Consider the following 15,386-nt stretch of genomic DNA (forward strand, 5'->3'; position numbering starts at 1 on the left):
ACACTAGCTATGATGCTTGTCTATCACCTCATCAAAAAATTTTTCTCTGCCCCATCAAAAGACCTACAAGCTATGGAATGAAGACATGTCTAGGACCAAATGTGAAATCTGAATCTCCAGAGACTTCATCAGTGTGTAAATGAGACCAAGTCACCTTCAGTTCAGTCGCTCAGTCGTGTCCAACTTTTTGCAAAATAACTTTTATTTGAAATATCTCAATAAGGCTTTAAGGCCAGGAAAAGCATCACCAGCACCATGATCATCACCATCCTCATGATTATTTTGATTAAAACATGGAAAATCTGACTTTATAAAATAATTTTCATTAGACAACTGAGAAAATGTTAACATTGAGCAGACACAATGCACTGCCCTTGGATTTCTTTTACTTTAAATAAATGCATCTATATAATACACTGAACTCGTGTGTGTGTGTGTGTGTGTGTGTGTGTGTGTGTGTGTGTGTGTTCAGTCGTGTCTGACTCTTTGTGACCCCATGGATTGTAGCTCGCCAGTCTCCTCTATCCATGGTATTTCCCAGGCAAGAACACTGGAGTGGGTTGCCATTTCCTTCTCCAGGGGTCTTCTCAACCCAGAGATCAAACCTGTGTTTCTTACATCTCCAGAATTGGCAGGCGGATTCTTTACCAACTGCACCACCTAGGAAGCCCACTGCACTCATACCAACACAAATTAAAATTACATTAAGTTATTTTTACCTAGGGGGCTTTGTGAGTTATTTCCATTTCCCCAATCTTGCTACTTTAGAATATTCACTGAAATTGGGCTAAGGATGGAAAATATGAGAGCTATTTCTTTCATCTGTCTACTCAGTTTACTCCAACAACAAACACTGAGCCACATTTATCGAGCATGCATTACATGCCACTCACCATGGTAGGTGCTGAATAAGACATGCTCCTTGCCTTCCACTGACTCCCAAACTGGGGGCGGGGGGCGGGGGAGGGCGGGCACAGGGTTGGTGGCACAGGGGACAGAAGTACACAGAGTCTTATAATGAGAACGATAAGTTGTAAACAAAGTGCTAAACAGAGCTCTGGTTCTGAATGGAACAGAAACTGAACATAGAGTGTTCCAGACAAGCGGACACCCATCACCAGTGAACAGGAAGGGAGGACTGGCCTTAGGATTCTCTTGAAGTAACTTTCAAGCCAGCAGGAAGATCTGTCCATGGTACCTGGAATATAGAGACAGGCCCCAAGATGGAGAGAATAGACCTCCTTACACCGTGGGGATATGAATACACCCACAGTCTGGCAACTCCAAGCCTTCTGGATGCTTCTGCTTTCTCTGAGAGCAAAGTTTAGTGCTTATGTTCATGACATCTGCCAGCACAGATGTGGTTTGGAGAGCTGGGAGTAGCCACGTACAGTAAGAGCTTATAAATTCTGAGTTAAGTAGGGATCCCCTGAAAATAACCAGAGGCCAGGAGCCCAGTTTCAGACCTGTCAACAATAAACAAATGTTTTATTTGTTTATTGGAACCTGGAGAGAGGTTTCCAGTTGCTTCGTCTTGGTAGGAGGGCGGTGGTGGTAACTTTCAGAATTACTCAGCCTTCATCATATCCCCTACTTAGGGACTGCCTTCTGCAACCACAGAGAAGGAAATGGCAACCCACACCGGTGTCCTTGCCTGGAGAATCCCATGGACAGAGGAGTCTGGTGGGCTGCAGGCCATGGAGTTGCAGAGTCGAGCATGACTGAGCGGCTAACACTTCTGCAACCACTCTACTGCGTTACTACTTCATATGGCCAGGAAGGAGATGACTGGATAAACTGGTCCTAGATCATGGCCCAGATATGGAGGCAGGAGGGAGATAGGAGGAGCTGGAATAAGATGGGGAAGGTAGTACGCTAAGATACTGGGAAGCTGAAGAACCTTCCAGAATCTGAGGGGACTCCTGGAGAAGAAAGGGAAGGCATTATGGAGCAGACCAGTCCAGATGGAGAGAGAGCAGAGGGACAGGCTGAGCAGCTAACCCACCCGTGAGGAAGAACAAGGAAAGGGGAGGCTGCAAATTCCAGCCTGCAGGGCTGGAACAAACAGGCATTTGTTTCCAAATTCTGGAAGGGTTCACCACGCATCCTCCCTGCTCAAGTCCTCAGGCTTAGGAGAGAGAGTTGCATACAGCCAACGTGGCTGTCCCCCACCCAGCCAAGGCGGGCACCAGTGCTGGCAGACTGAAGACATGCCAAGGTCAAGTCTAACAGAACACCAGACACAACCTCCCAGAGGTAATCCTCCCATATTTGTAGCAATATTTATTTCATTAGGACTTATTATATCATTTTCATCAATGCAATCTAACTATTGAAGTAGCACAGAATCAGAGCATCTTCCCGTTGAGCAGTGTGGTACCAGCAGCCTGTGCAGAAATATGGTCAAGCACACACTTCCACATTAGGCCCCTATTTTTAGGCACTTATAATCTTTCAAAAAGCATTACCCTCAGGGATGAATTGTCTATGCTCCTTTCCCAGCTGAGGAGTGACTGGGGGGTGAGATGTTTGGAGAAATTCCATTTGAGTCACCCAAGCATAAAACTACATGCCAGTACCCTTACCTCTTGCCTGCGGTGATCAAATCTGAGAGTGCTTTTACTACTAATGTAACTCAGTTCAGTTCAGTCGCTCAGTGGTGTCCGACTCTTTGTGACCCCATGAATCGCAGCACGCCAGGCCTCCCTGTTCATCACCAACTCCCGGAGTTCACTCAGCCTCACGTCCATCAAGTCAGTGATGCCATCCAGCCATCTCATCCTCTGTCATCCCCTTCTCCTCCTGCCCCCAATCCCTCCCAGCATCAGAGTCTTTTCCAATGAGTCAACTCTTTACATGAGGTGGCCAAAGTACTGGAGTTTCAGCTTTAGCATCATTCTTTCCAAAGACATCCCAGGGCTGATCTCCTTCAGAATGGACTGCTTGGATCTCCTTGCAGTCCAAGGGACTCTCAAGAGTCTTCTCCAACACCACAGCTCAAAGGCATCAATTCTTCAGTGCTCACAGCTTAATTTAAAACATTTCAAAACCTCCATATAGCTCAATGACTGTGACACAGTCTAAAAAACTGGATTAGGATCAAATTTTAACTCTGTGATGAGAGAGCGTGTTGTATTACATTAAGTGATACTCTTCTTTTCACCAACATTTTGAAAGCAAGATCCAAATACTCGGTACACCCAGGGAGGAATGTGCCTGACTCTCTTTAACGGAAAGAACTGCAAATGTATTTACTGCAGTGACAAGTAAAGGAAAAAATTATCCACACTGATCTGCCCTGAGTGAGAGTTGCTCAGTCGTGTCCGACTCTTTGTGAGAACCCACAGACTATACTGTCTGTGGAACTCTCCAGGTCAGAATACTGGAGTGGGTAGCCTTTCCCTTCTCCAGGAGATCTTCCCAACCCAGGAATTGAAGCGGGGTCTCCTGCATTGCAGGCAGATTCTTTACCAACTGAGCTATCAGGGAAGCCCCTGAAGTGTCAGAATGCTGATAATGAGGAGTGGGAAGAGGGCTAGAGCTGGGCCTCCTGTCTCTTTCTTGTCCTGGTGACGATCTGTAGGGGAGGAGGCTGAGGGTCTGCCCCTGGCAAGAGGGAAATACCAAAGAGGACACCCTAGGCCATGCTAGTAAACCTCCAGGAAATGGCCAGACAGAAAAATGCTACCTGGACATCACAGAGGTGAACACACAGTGAAGGGGGAGGTAAACATATGCAGAAACACAAGGAGGGAAAAATATTCATATCTGTAGAAGAAACACCCTCACAAAGCTCACAGGTAAGAGCAGGTGGTACGGTGGGTCCAGGAACAGAGTGTACATCAGGAAGCGCTGCAGCTGTCCTGAGGAGGTAGCTAAGGGTAATCTATAGAGTCCATGAAGGAGAGGAGATGGGGTCTTGAAAGTCTTACCCTCAATGAAAGGTAAAACGGCAAGAGGACACGTAAGAGGCTCCACGTGAGCCAAGGCCCAGGTCTCAGTCAAACTGGGCACATCCAGGGGATCAGGTTGCAGGGAGGCTGGCAGAGGTGAGAGGTGGTGATGAAAAGGGAGGCACTGGGATGTAGATGGTCTTCTGACAAGGCAGAAGAAGCTTAGATTCTGTTCTGCAGGGAAAGACAAGCCACCAACCTTTCTACATGAGAGAATAAAGTTACAAAGGTGCTCTCTTAGAAAGCTGACCAGATGTGAATGAATCAGATGGATGAAAGTGGAAAGCATCCAGGCTGGGAGGCCAGTGGAGCTGTGTCCAGCTATAAAGACAGGCAGGAACAGAGGCACTGGGAAGCAAGGATGCGGTAACTGACAGATGTGGACGCAAAGAAGGGCAACACACACATGGCTTCAGTTCATTAAGTTCAGTTGATCAGTCATGTCTGACTCTTCAGGACCCCATGGACTGCAGCACACCAGGCCTCCCTGTCCATCACCAATTACGAGTCTACCCAAACCCATGTCCATTGAGTTGGTGATGCCATCTAACCATCTCATCCTCTGTCATCCCCTTCTCCTCCTGCCCTCAATCCCTCCCAGCATCAGAGTCTTTTCCAATGAGTCAACTCTTCACATGAGGTGGCCAAAGTATTGGAGTTTCAGCTTCAGCATCAGTCCGTCCAATGAACACCCAGGACTGATCTCCTTTAGGATGGACTGATTGGATCTCCTTACAGTCCAAGGGACTCTCAACAGTCTTCTCTAACACACCAGTTCAAAAGCATCAATTCTTCGGCACTCAGCCTTCTTCACAGTCCAACTCTCACATCCACACATGACCACTGAAAAAACCATAGCCTTGACTAGACAGACCTTTGTTGGCAAAGTAATATCTCTGCTTTTCAATATGCTATCTAGGTTGGTCATAACTTTCCTTCCAAGGAGTAAGCGTCTTTTAATTTCATGGCTGTAGTCACCATCTGCAGTGATTTTAGAAGCCCCCAAAATAAAGTCAGCCACTGTTTCCACTGTTTCCCCGTCTATTTCCCATGAAGTGATGGGACCAGATGCCATGGTCTTAGTTTTCTGAATGCTGAGCTTTAAGCCAACTTTTTCACTCTCCTCTTTCACTTTCATCAAGAGGCTTTTTAGTTCTTCTTCACTTTCTGCCATAAGGGTGGTGTCATCTGCATATCTGAGGTTATTGATATTTCTCCTGGCAATCTTGATTCCAGCTTGTGGTTCCTCCAGCCCAGCGCTTCTCATGATGTACTCTGCATATAAGTTACATAAGCAGGGTGACAATATACAGCCTTAACGTACTCCTTTTACTATTTGGAATCAGTCTGTTGTTCCATGTCCAGTTCTAACTGTTGCTTCCTGACCTGTATATAGGTTTCTCAAGAGGCAGGTCAGGTGGTCTGGTATTCCCATCTCTCTCAGAATCTTCCACAGTTTATTGTGATCCACACAGTCAAAGGCTTTGGCATAGTCAAGAAAGGAGAAATAGATGTTTTTCTGGAACTCTCTTGCCTTTTTGATGATCCAGTGGATGTTGGCAATTTGATCTCTGGTTCCTGTGCCTTTTCAAAATTCAGCTTAAACATCTGGAAGTTCACGGTTCATGTATTGCTGAAGCCTGGCTTGGAGAATTTTGAGCATTACGTTCCTAGAGTGTGAGATGAGGGCGATTGTGCGGTAGCATGGCTTATACCTGGGGATTTAAAGAATGAAAGTGCTCAAGTGATGTTGCTCCCAAGTGGAAACAACCCACCAAGATCTAGAGTATGGACTTAGAGCTCAGCACTGGGAACAGGGCCACCATCATGGACTGGGCCTTCCCAGCAAGAAAAGGCAGGCAGTGTGAAGAGAGATGGCAGGAGGGACACCTGAGCCCTGGGCAGCAGCCCTGTTTAGGTGGGAGGTGACAGGGAAGGAAGATGGAGCAGTCAGAGAACTGGGAGTGGAGGGAAGAACCAGTATGACACAGCATCACAAGGCTGGGAAACCAGAGCTTCATGAAAAAGGAAAAAGGCGAAAAGAATACAGACCAATAAAACGCTCTGGAATTCAATCCCCAGCAATTTAGAGAAATAATTTCACTATAGGGCATAAGACAGAAGTCAGACAGCAGGAAATTGGTAAATAAGAAAATGGGCAGTAAAGAGACGAAGGTTAGTTCAATATCCTTTACAGAGTGCTTGTTCTATACCAGGTTGTGTGTGTGTGTGTCTGTCTGTCTGTCTGTGTGTCTGTGTGTGACAGAGAGACATATTCTCATCCTATTAAGAGCTGCTTTTATGGGGCACATCTGAGAACAGTAAAAACATGAAAGGAGGGAGCACAGCTGGTTGGAGATGACTGGAAAAGGTCTGACGAACGAATTCAGAAGTCTTAAAGAACAAAAAAGGCCCAGGCAGTGAGACAAGACAGCAAGGCACTCCAAACAGAAAACAGGGAGAAGGAAAGGCTGCGGAAGAAGAGAACAAAGTTTGGAGGCAGTGATGTCACGAATGAACTTTTTTCTTTTTTAAGATTCATATGAAAATTTACATACAGATCAGAAAGCCATAAACGCTTTCAGCAAGGACATGCTCTGTAAGTAATAAAGGCATTTCCATGAAGTATAGTAATCAGCAGAAGTGAACTACTCAAAAGTTGGGTGGAAGGGAAGGCTGTGTGAAAAGGGGAGTGTTTTGATTCAACAGGCTTTATTTATTTCTTTGACTGCACCAGGTCTTAGCTGCAGGATGTAGGATTTGGTTTCCTGAGCAGGGATCAAACCTGGGCCCTCTGCATCAAGAGCACAGAGTCTTAGCTAATGGACCACCAAGGAAGTCCCCACTGTGAGTCTTTAAAAAGAAAGACAAGAAGGCAAAAAGGAAGGTAGACGTGGGTAGGATTAAGGAGAAAAACAGACCTCTTGGTTAAAGCTGAAGCCCACAGTAATGAATATTAAAAGTGGGGTTGGTGAGATGGAGGAGTGGAAGGGAAACCTTTCAGTAGGAAATCCCAAAAGCTAGATGAATCATCTGACAGCAATGGCAATGCCTATGAGTAAGGGAAGAAATCCACCAGAAGAAAGGGAGGAATCCACGAGAAGAAGGATTCCTCTTCTAAAGGCATCAGCAAGTGCTGGTGACGGAAGAGCTGAGATGGGAGTGCAAACCTGGAAACGCCTTTGGACATGCCAGCCTTTGGCACAAGCCGTTCTGATTCAACCTCAGAAACCTTGTGAGAAATGAGACAGAGAAACTACCTGATTATTTTAAGTCACAGGGCGCGCCATTGGCAATAGCATGTATCACTGAATGTTTGAAGAGCCTATAGATTTCTCTATCTGTGAGACTCTTGTCTGTCAGAGAGCTGGTCCCTTCTCTTGCTCATTGCTCTCTCCCAACCTCCTCCTCTCGTGTAAAGGGGAGCTACTTCCAGAGCTTAGGTCTTTGTCCCTGCTGTTCTTCTCCTCTGGAAGTTATTCTTCCCTCTGGGGGTTCTCTCCTTTTGCTTTGCCTGTGATGAAATGGGTTTTCTAGTTGCTCTCCATCAGTTAGAAACTCCGTGATCTTAGGTTTCTCTAGGTTTCAATTCGTTGTAAAATACGCAGATAGTAACCCTACCCCTCTGAAGCTACGGACTCGATCTGATGGTTCTCGTATCCTTTCTATCTTGAAGACTGCTAGACTAGGCAACAACTGGATATGGCCAGTTTCTTTAATTTCCATTTTCTTATCTAGACAAGATCTTCCTTCCATTTTCCACCAACCGCAGTATTGTTAGCTCAGCATCACGCATTTAATTTTGGTTCTTTTGTTCTGGTTGAATACTTCCTACTGAAGAAGTCATTGAGACTGCTAGGTCCTTCTTGGAGAAGTCTTCACTTTCAACCCTTCCTCGGTTCCCTCTACACCACCCTTGGTTAAGCTACAGTTCATGCCTGCTGCTGCTGCTAAGTCGCTTCAGTCGTGTCCAACTCTGTGTGACCCCACAGACGGCAGCCCACCAGGCTCCCCCGTCCCTGGGATTCTCCAGACAAGAACACTGGAGCGGGTTGCCATTTCCTTCTCCAATGCATGAAAGTGAAAAGTGAAAGTGAGGTCGCTCAGTCATGTCTGACTCTTAGCGACCCAATGGACTGCAGCCCACCAGGCTCCTTCACCCATGGGATTTTCCAGGCAAGAGTACTGGAGTGGGGTGCCATTGCCTAGACTACTGTTATTATCAGCCTCCAGTCTGCCCTCAGCTGCCCACTTTTCGAGCTCATCAACATGAGTTCTACTAAATGCATAACCTGCAAATGCCCACCTTTCTTAAGGGGCAATTGGGACTCTTCCCTCTCCCTCCCCTCCCGTAACTAATTTTATTTTTAAAATGTCTCATATCCCTTGCCTTCTCATCAGCTACTACTCATGTTATTAGGAGAAAGGGACTCCACTGAAACTTCTACTAAACCACTGTATACCTATTCTGGCCTCAAAGTGAAGCACAGATGGCGACATATGCAAGGTTGTTTTCAAACACAATCTGATATGAACCAGTGTAATAGCCAAAGAGCACAACTCCACATATTCCTAACGTCTACTTCCCAAGCCATGCGACAAAATTATAAAGTCATTCTCTGAATTGACTTTATTTTTCACCCGTGGGTGAGGGCACTATCTACAACGGTGATAAGTTTCCACAGGAACTAAACCCAATTTCAAAGGGTTTGAATATTGAGGCTTTTTTTTTTTTTTAAGTGCTCAAACAACATGATTTTGTACCTAGTGCCTTACATCTTTGAAACTTGGAAAGTATTATAAATATTAATCTCTTAAGTCTCCGAAAGGCCCTGGAATGGAGGGTGGGTGGGGAGGAACTCTTTGCATTTGGGAAATAGATATGTTCAAGGTAACTGGTAAAGAAAAGAACTTAGAAGGTGGGTTACTAACTCAGACTATGTTTGATCTCTATCATTAAGCACAACTAATCTATGGTAACACTACTGACCAATTTTTGGAAGGCAAGTATATTATGAATTCAAAGAGCTAATATTTCCCTATATGAGGGATACACCACTGAAGAATTTTGTAACAGATAAAAGTGAAGAGTTTATATGGGATATATAATCACAGTGAACAACTACTCTTTAGTTTAAAAGTTCAAACATTTCTTTTTTCGGTTCTGATTAAAGTGCTCGGTATCGATGCCGTAACACATCATCCAATCTCACCTCTTGTGCTACATAAACAGATTTCGGCATTTTTCTGAGGACAGGCAAGATTTAGCAAATTGACTTAACATTCTCAGCTGCTGCTGTGGAGACAGAAATTAACAAGACTAACCATGAAAGTAGAGAAAACAACCACCTCCTGCACACAAATTCTTCAAATGATTATGCTGTGCCTCACACACGAGCATTTCAGAGGCGGAATCTCAATGGTTCCTATGTACAGGGAAAATGATGTGTTGCTGCAGGACCAAACAATGCACTTCTCACTTCATGTCCTGGACTGGATTCCCCATGCTGAGCCCCATTAGTTTTACACCTCCCCAAGGGTTCCAATTCAGCAGTATTAATCTAAGCCTTCGTACACAGCTCCAGTCTCTGAACGTCTGCCATGTGACCGTCCTTTACTGCAGCTCTCCAGTGAGTGTTTCTGGAGGGAAATCATATGACCAGGGTAAATTCACAGGTAGCCACTAATTTCTGCCTCCCAGGTTTCTACAGTTCTCTGGTAAATTCATTCTTGCCCCCTTCCAATAACTATTTCATTCCATTTCCATTCCCCCTTCACTCCTGACCATATTTCTAGTTTTCACTGAGAAAAACAGAAACCAAGAGACGACTCCCTCACTGACCCACCATAAAATCTGGATCTGCACCTTTTCTACAGTTACTTTGGAGAAAGGGTGCCTCTCTGATAACCATTTCTTTCCCTATTATATCATTTTCATGAGCTTGCCCACCTTCTCTGCTGCTGCTGCTAAGTCGCTTCAGTCGTGTCCGACTCTGTGCGACCCCATAGACGGCAGCCCACCAGGCTCCCCCGTCCCTGGGATTCTCCAGGCAAGAACATTGGAGTGGGCTGCCACTGCCTTCTCCGATGCATGAAAGTGAAAAGTGAAAGTGAAGTCACTCAGTCAACTCCTAGCAACCCCATGGACTGCAGCACACCAGGCTCCTCCGTCCATGGGATTTGCCAGCCAAGGGTACTGGAGTGGGTTGCCATTGCCTTTTCTAGAAGAGTGCTAATCCAAGAACTCCCTGCAGTGATGGAAACGGTCATGTCTATGCAACCCAACACACTGGTCAAGATCACGTACTGCTATTGATCACCTGAAAGGTGACTAATGCATCAAAGGTAAAACTTTATATCTTACTTAATTTAAATCTAAACAGCCACCCATGGCTAGTGGCTTTCATATTGTTGAAAGCCCAACTCTAGCAAACACTATTCTTATGACAGCCACCTCCACTCCCTACCTTCCATCCACTCGCCTCTATCCATACCCAAGTGACCAAATCCACCCATTCTGAGCAGACATTTTGTAGGACCCACTGGCATGGACCTGGCTTGAGTAAATTACTCTCCCCTTGTGAAAGGGGCTTTTGGCTTCTGTAAACACTACCTTTCCTTCCTGGTTTCTCCTCTGGCTCTTCTTCTAACGGATCTCCAGATGGGGGAGTTTCTCTGCTCTTCTCTCTATATACTCTCTCCACCATGATCTCAACCACTCCCATGGCCTTAATGCCACTGATGTGCTAACAGCTATCAAACTCTATATCTCCAGTCCTGCCTTCCTACAGGTGACTGCCTCCTGCTATTCACACTGAAGATTTTATATGTGCCACCTGTTCAAAATCAAACAATTCCTTCTTCTACCCTCAATTTGTTCTTTCTTCGCCATCTCAGTGGATGGACCTTCTCAAATCAGGGAATCACCTTGATAAATACCCTTCTCTCATTCCCAATATCCAATCTGTCACTGAAGGTGAGGTGAAGTCGCTCAGTTGTGTCCGACTCTTTGCGACCCCGTGGACTGTAACCTACTAGGCTTCTCCGTCCATGGGATTCTCCAGGCAAGAATACTGGAGTGGATTGCCATTTCCTTCTCCAGGGGATCTTCCCAACTCAGGGATCGAACCCGGGTCTCCTGCATTGGAGGCAGACGCTTTAACCTCTGAGCCACGAGGGAAGCCCAATCTGTCACTAAGTCTTATCAATTAAACTTCTAGAATAGATCTGAAACCGACCTCTTTCTCTCCATCATCATTATTCTAGATCAAGTCACCACCACCACCAGGAATATTTTAAAAATCTCGTAGGTAGTTTTCTGCTAGTTTCTATTCTAAGTCCTCCAGCCTCATTTCTACTGCAGTTCACTATGAACACCACAACTGGAGTGCCCCTTTTTAAATGAATCTTATAACTTACAGGTTATAATGCGAATCTTTCAAACACTTCCTACTGCTCTTGGGATAAAATTCACAATACTAATTATAGCCAAGTGGGACATGGTTCTTCCCCACCCCAATCTCATCTCTCTCCACTCTGCTTTCCTGCAGGCTTCCTTTCAGAACCCCAAAGGAGCTATGCTCCTTCCTTGGGGCCTTAACACAGGCTGATCTTGCTGCTTAAATGACCTTCTGTAAAGCTCCCCCCAACACCTATTATCTTAGCCTGAAAAGGGGTCATCTCTGACCGTTCATGGTGGATTCCCACGTCTGCTCTCGTAGCATAGACAGAACTCAGCACAGCTGTAACTGTCACGTTATTTGGGAGACTAGTCATTTCTCCCATTAGTCTGTAAGCTCCAAGAAGGCAGGGCTCCTGTCTGTCTAGTCTCCACAGTATTTCCAGAACCTGGCACAGCATTTGCCAAACACCACTGGTTGCCCAGGCCCATCACTACAGGGCTACCAGGGCACCCTCTCCACTTCTCTTCACCACTATGTTAGCCCGGGTGAATGTGCAGGCATAAGGGGGACGTATGAGGAAGTATGTCCAAACTAGTACACTGGGGAGGCAAGTGTTCCTAACATCGCAAGTGGAATCAAGATGAGCTTTTTTCTAATAAAGCAGTATGATCAAAGTTAGCTTCCACAATACAGTCACTGCTTACACGTGAAGCATTTACTGTGATGGTTAACACAGAATCAGGTAGCTAAAACACCTATGTCCAAACCTGGGTTCCACCTTTCTCTTGCTGTGGAAGCTGGTGCAAGTTGCTTAACCTCTCTAAAGGGCAACTTCTTCATGGGCGCTTAACATTTAAGACTGTTGTAAACGTTAGTAAGATAATGCATGTGCTCTCAATATAATGCTTGCTACATGGTAAGCATTTTAACAAAATAAACAGTGGCTGCTATTATTACTATTGTTATTATTATCTCAACTGATAAACTTTGGGAGGTTGTTCTGGGAACCTCTTAGCTATTAGCTTATTTCTAAAGAAAAATGGGTTTCCACTTTTAAACTTAAAAATCAAATTTTAGAACACAATTCGTGTGAAAGTTGGTGACCATTCAGGTAACCTGAAGGTGCCCACAAACAGTTCAGATGGTGGCAAACAAGGTTCCTGCCTGTGTTTCGGATAAAGGGATTAAAAAGTCGCACTCATGTTAAAATCAAACCTCCAGCATGGGGAGTATAATTAACATAAACCTATACATCTTTTCTTCTCTCAACTACGTTCTCACGGGGAGCAACAGCCTTCCCTATGAATAAATGGAATTGTATCTGGAGTAATTACTCTTGGCACAGATTCGCCCACTGCTGGTGGCAGGGCTGCTGCCTGTGACTAGGTACTGAGGGGGAACTCAACGGAATCGACAGCAAACTGCTTTAATTTCCTTTAGTGGCAGAAAAGTCCTGTCTAAAACAAGCTGGACACGTCAAGAATAATAAACACCACACAGTTAAAGTTCAATTGCCATTAAACCGGTGTTCAAACAGGCCAGAAACTGGTTTTCAGCCGCTTTCCATGAGTTTCTATATCCTTCACGTCATAAATGTCATTTTGTAAAGTCAGGCTGGCAGTCCTCAGCAGGAGGCCCAGAAGTGCCAGCGTTAATTAAAAATGTCGGCTAACTTTTCAGCTCCTTCACGCCGTGAGATGTTCGCCCTAGCTCCACCCTCGAAAACGTTAACCACCAAAGGGCACTCAGGAGTGGGCAGAAATGTGAGAGGACCGAGGATGCTTTCATTTTCAGATGGTGCAAAACAGACTGGCAAGGGACAGCACTGACTGTGATGGCCCTGCGGCCCAGGCCACGGTGGGCACTGGGGAGAGCTTGGCACCGGAGGGTTTTCTTTTCTGTAATACTGACAAGAAATTAAAGATGGCTCCCTAGTGCCTGGTGAGCAGCCGTCGTGAAGGATATGAGAACCTGGGACCTTTCCCATAATAAAACCTCAATAGACAAGTGTGGATTGATTACTGCTCAGAAGTTAACTGCACGTGACTAAGATGATGTAAAAGCTTGTAAACTTTTGAGTTTCACTGTATGTTTCATCTCATACAATGGTAAGAAGTATATAATAGCTGTAGCTACACAGCATATCATGAAGTAGACATTTTAGACATATCTGCCTAATCTGATCAATGTAAACCACCTCAAAACTGGCTGGTTATGCCCAGCAACTTGTTTCAGTTAGGAAAGAAGAGTCTTGAGAGAGGAAGATCTTGATGTGCTGCTCAGGACTGTAATTTCAGTGTAAGGTCTGAATAATATTCTTGCCTGGAAGATCCCATGGACAGAGGAGTATGGCAGGCTACAGTCCACAGGGTCACAAGAGTCAGATACAACTGAGTGACTAGGTATACTCACGTGATCGGTTTGGTTATCCAAACTGCATGAAGTGATGAGGTAATTTTTATCACAATCACACATAATAAAATAAAGTACTAAATGCTTTCATTTAAACTTTTCAAAACAATGGTAAATCAATTATAATATTAATTTCTACCAAATATGATTAATTTTTATCAGTTTTCAGTCTCCAATATTAGCTATAAGCACCAGTATTTAGACTGAAGGAAGAATCGTTTAACAGATGGAGTTTTACTACTTTGGGTATTTAGGAAAGAGATCATTTGAGTGCAGTCTTATTTCCCTGCTTGTAAACTAAGGCTTCTACCCATGAGACACTATTTCAGAAATGCACTGAAGGTTACTATCTCTGCATGTATTACAAATGCTAACCAAAGTGCAATGTTAATATATCCTCTTACTCATTATAAAGAAAACAGCAGATACGACTGCACATTAAAGACATTTTGCCAACAGTATTTTCAATCCTAAGTTCGTTTTCAAGTCCCAGTAAATGCCAGTCATGGTCCCATTGGTGCTCTGGTGATCTGAAGTAAGGAAAAAGAAATTGGCCTTCCTACTAGGAGCTATGTGAGGACAAGAGGTAACAAAACATAAAAGCCCTGTCTTGTGGTTATTTCATTTCCCCAAACCTGCTGCTATGTAAATGGTGAAAAAGAGAAAGATATTAAAATTGCACTACATAGCCTTTCTTCCTTCTTCCTTTCTCTATCCTTCCTATTTCGGGGGAGGTGCTATCAATTAAGGGAGGTAAACAGATTTTATATAGGCTTCTAAAGCACGGGCAGCAAACCAAAGGAAAACCAGCAACTCTCTTAATGCGCATGCCAACAACAGACATCACCAATCAATCAGGGCACTCTAGATCCCTTAGCCTTCCAGTCTCCGTGGTGTTCCAGCCTTAGCCTTGGATTTGACTCTCAGTTCTACACATCCCTGTGGTCCTGGAGCTAAGGCTGTGTGATGTTGATTCTCACTGGAAGCCTGGCTTTCTTCCAACCAGCACTTAGCTGTACAAAATCCAAGGCTTCTGAAAGTGAGGAAGAGACCAGACAATACACCTTTCTGACTCATTTCACATCCCTCCAAAAGGCAGGCAAAGCCAGGAAAAATTATCTGGGCTTAGCAGTCTATTTCTTTACTTCCTGGAGAAAAAGAGTGGGAGCACAAGAGTAGGCCCCTATTGAAGTTTAAGCCTTGATCTTAACTATGTCTGCTTTTAAAGCTGGCATGAGGTTCGGGTTCAGCATTCACCCTTTTAAAAAAGTATGTGCTTAAAAGAAAGTTTCATGACAGTCACTAGAGCCTGCGCAAGCATTTTAAGGAGCACCTTCCTTATATATTGAAAAGGAAACTGGTAAAGAATCTGGAACTGGCTCAGATGGTAAAGAATCTGCCCGCCATACAGGAGACCTGGGTTCAATCCCTGAGTTGGGAAGATCCCCTGGAGAAGGGAAAGGCTACCCCCTCCAGTATTCTTGCCTGGAGAGGTTGCAGAGTCCACACGACTGAGCGACAAACATTCCCTATCTATTAGCATAGTCGTTCATTTGGCTTTGAGTTTAATTGCTCTGTCTTTCCAGGAAGCCCTTAATGACACCATCTCACATCCAGC

General features: G+C 44.8%; 1 protein-coding gene across 1 annotated transcript in view; it reads right to left on the minus strand.

The window, feature by feature from the left end:
• The window catches only part of CHCHD3 (coiled-coil-helix-coiled-coil-helix domain containing 3), a 283,179-nt gene that overhangs the window by 20,100 nt on the left and 247,693 nt on the right, over positions 1-15,386 (minus strand). The window lies entirely within an intron of this gene.

Source organism: Budorcas taxicolor, chromosome 4, assembly GCF_023091745.1.
Source record: "Budorcas taxicolor isolate Tak-1 chromosome 4, Takin1.1, whole genome shotgun sequence".
NCBI classification, from domain to species: Eukaryota; Metazoa; Chordata; class Mammalia; order Artiodactyla; family Bovidae; genus Budorcas; species Budorcas taxicolor.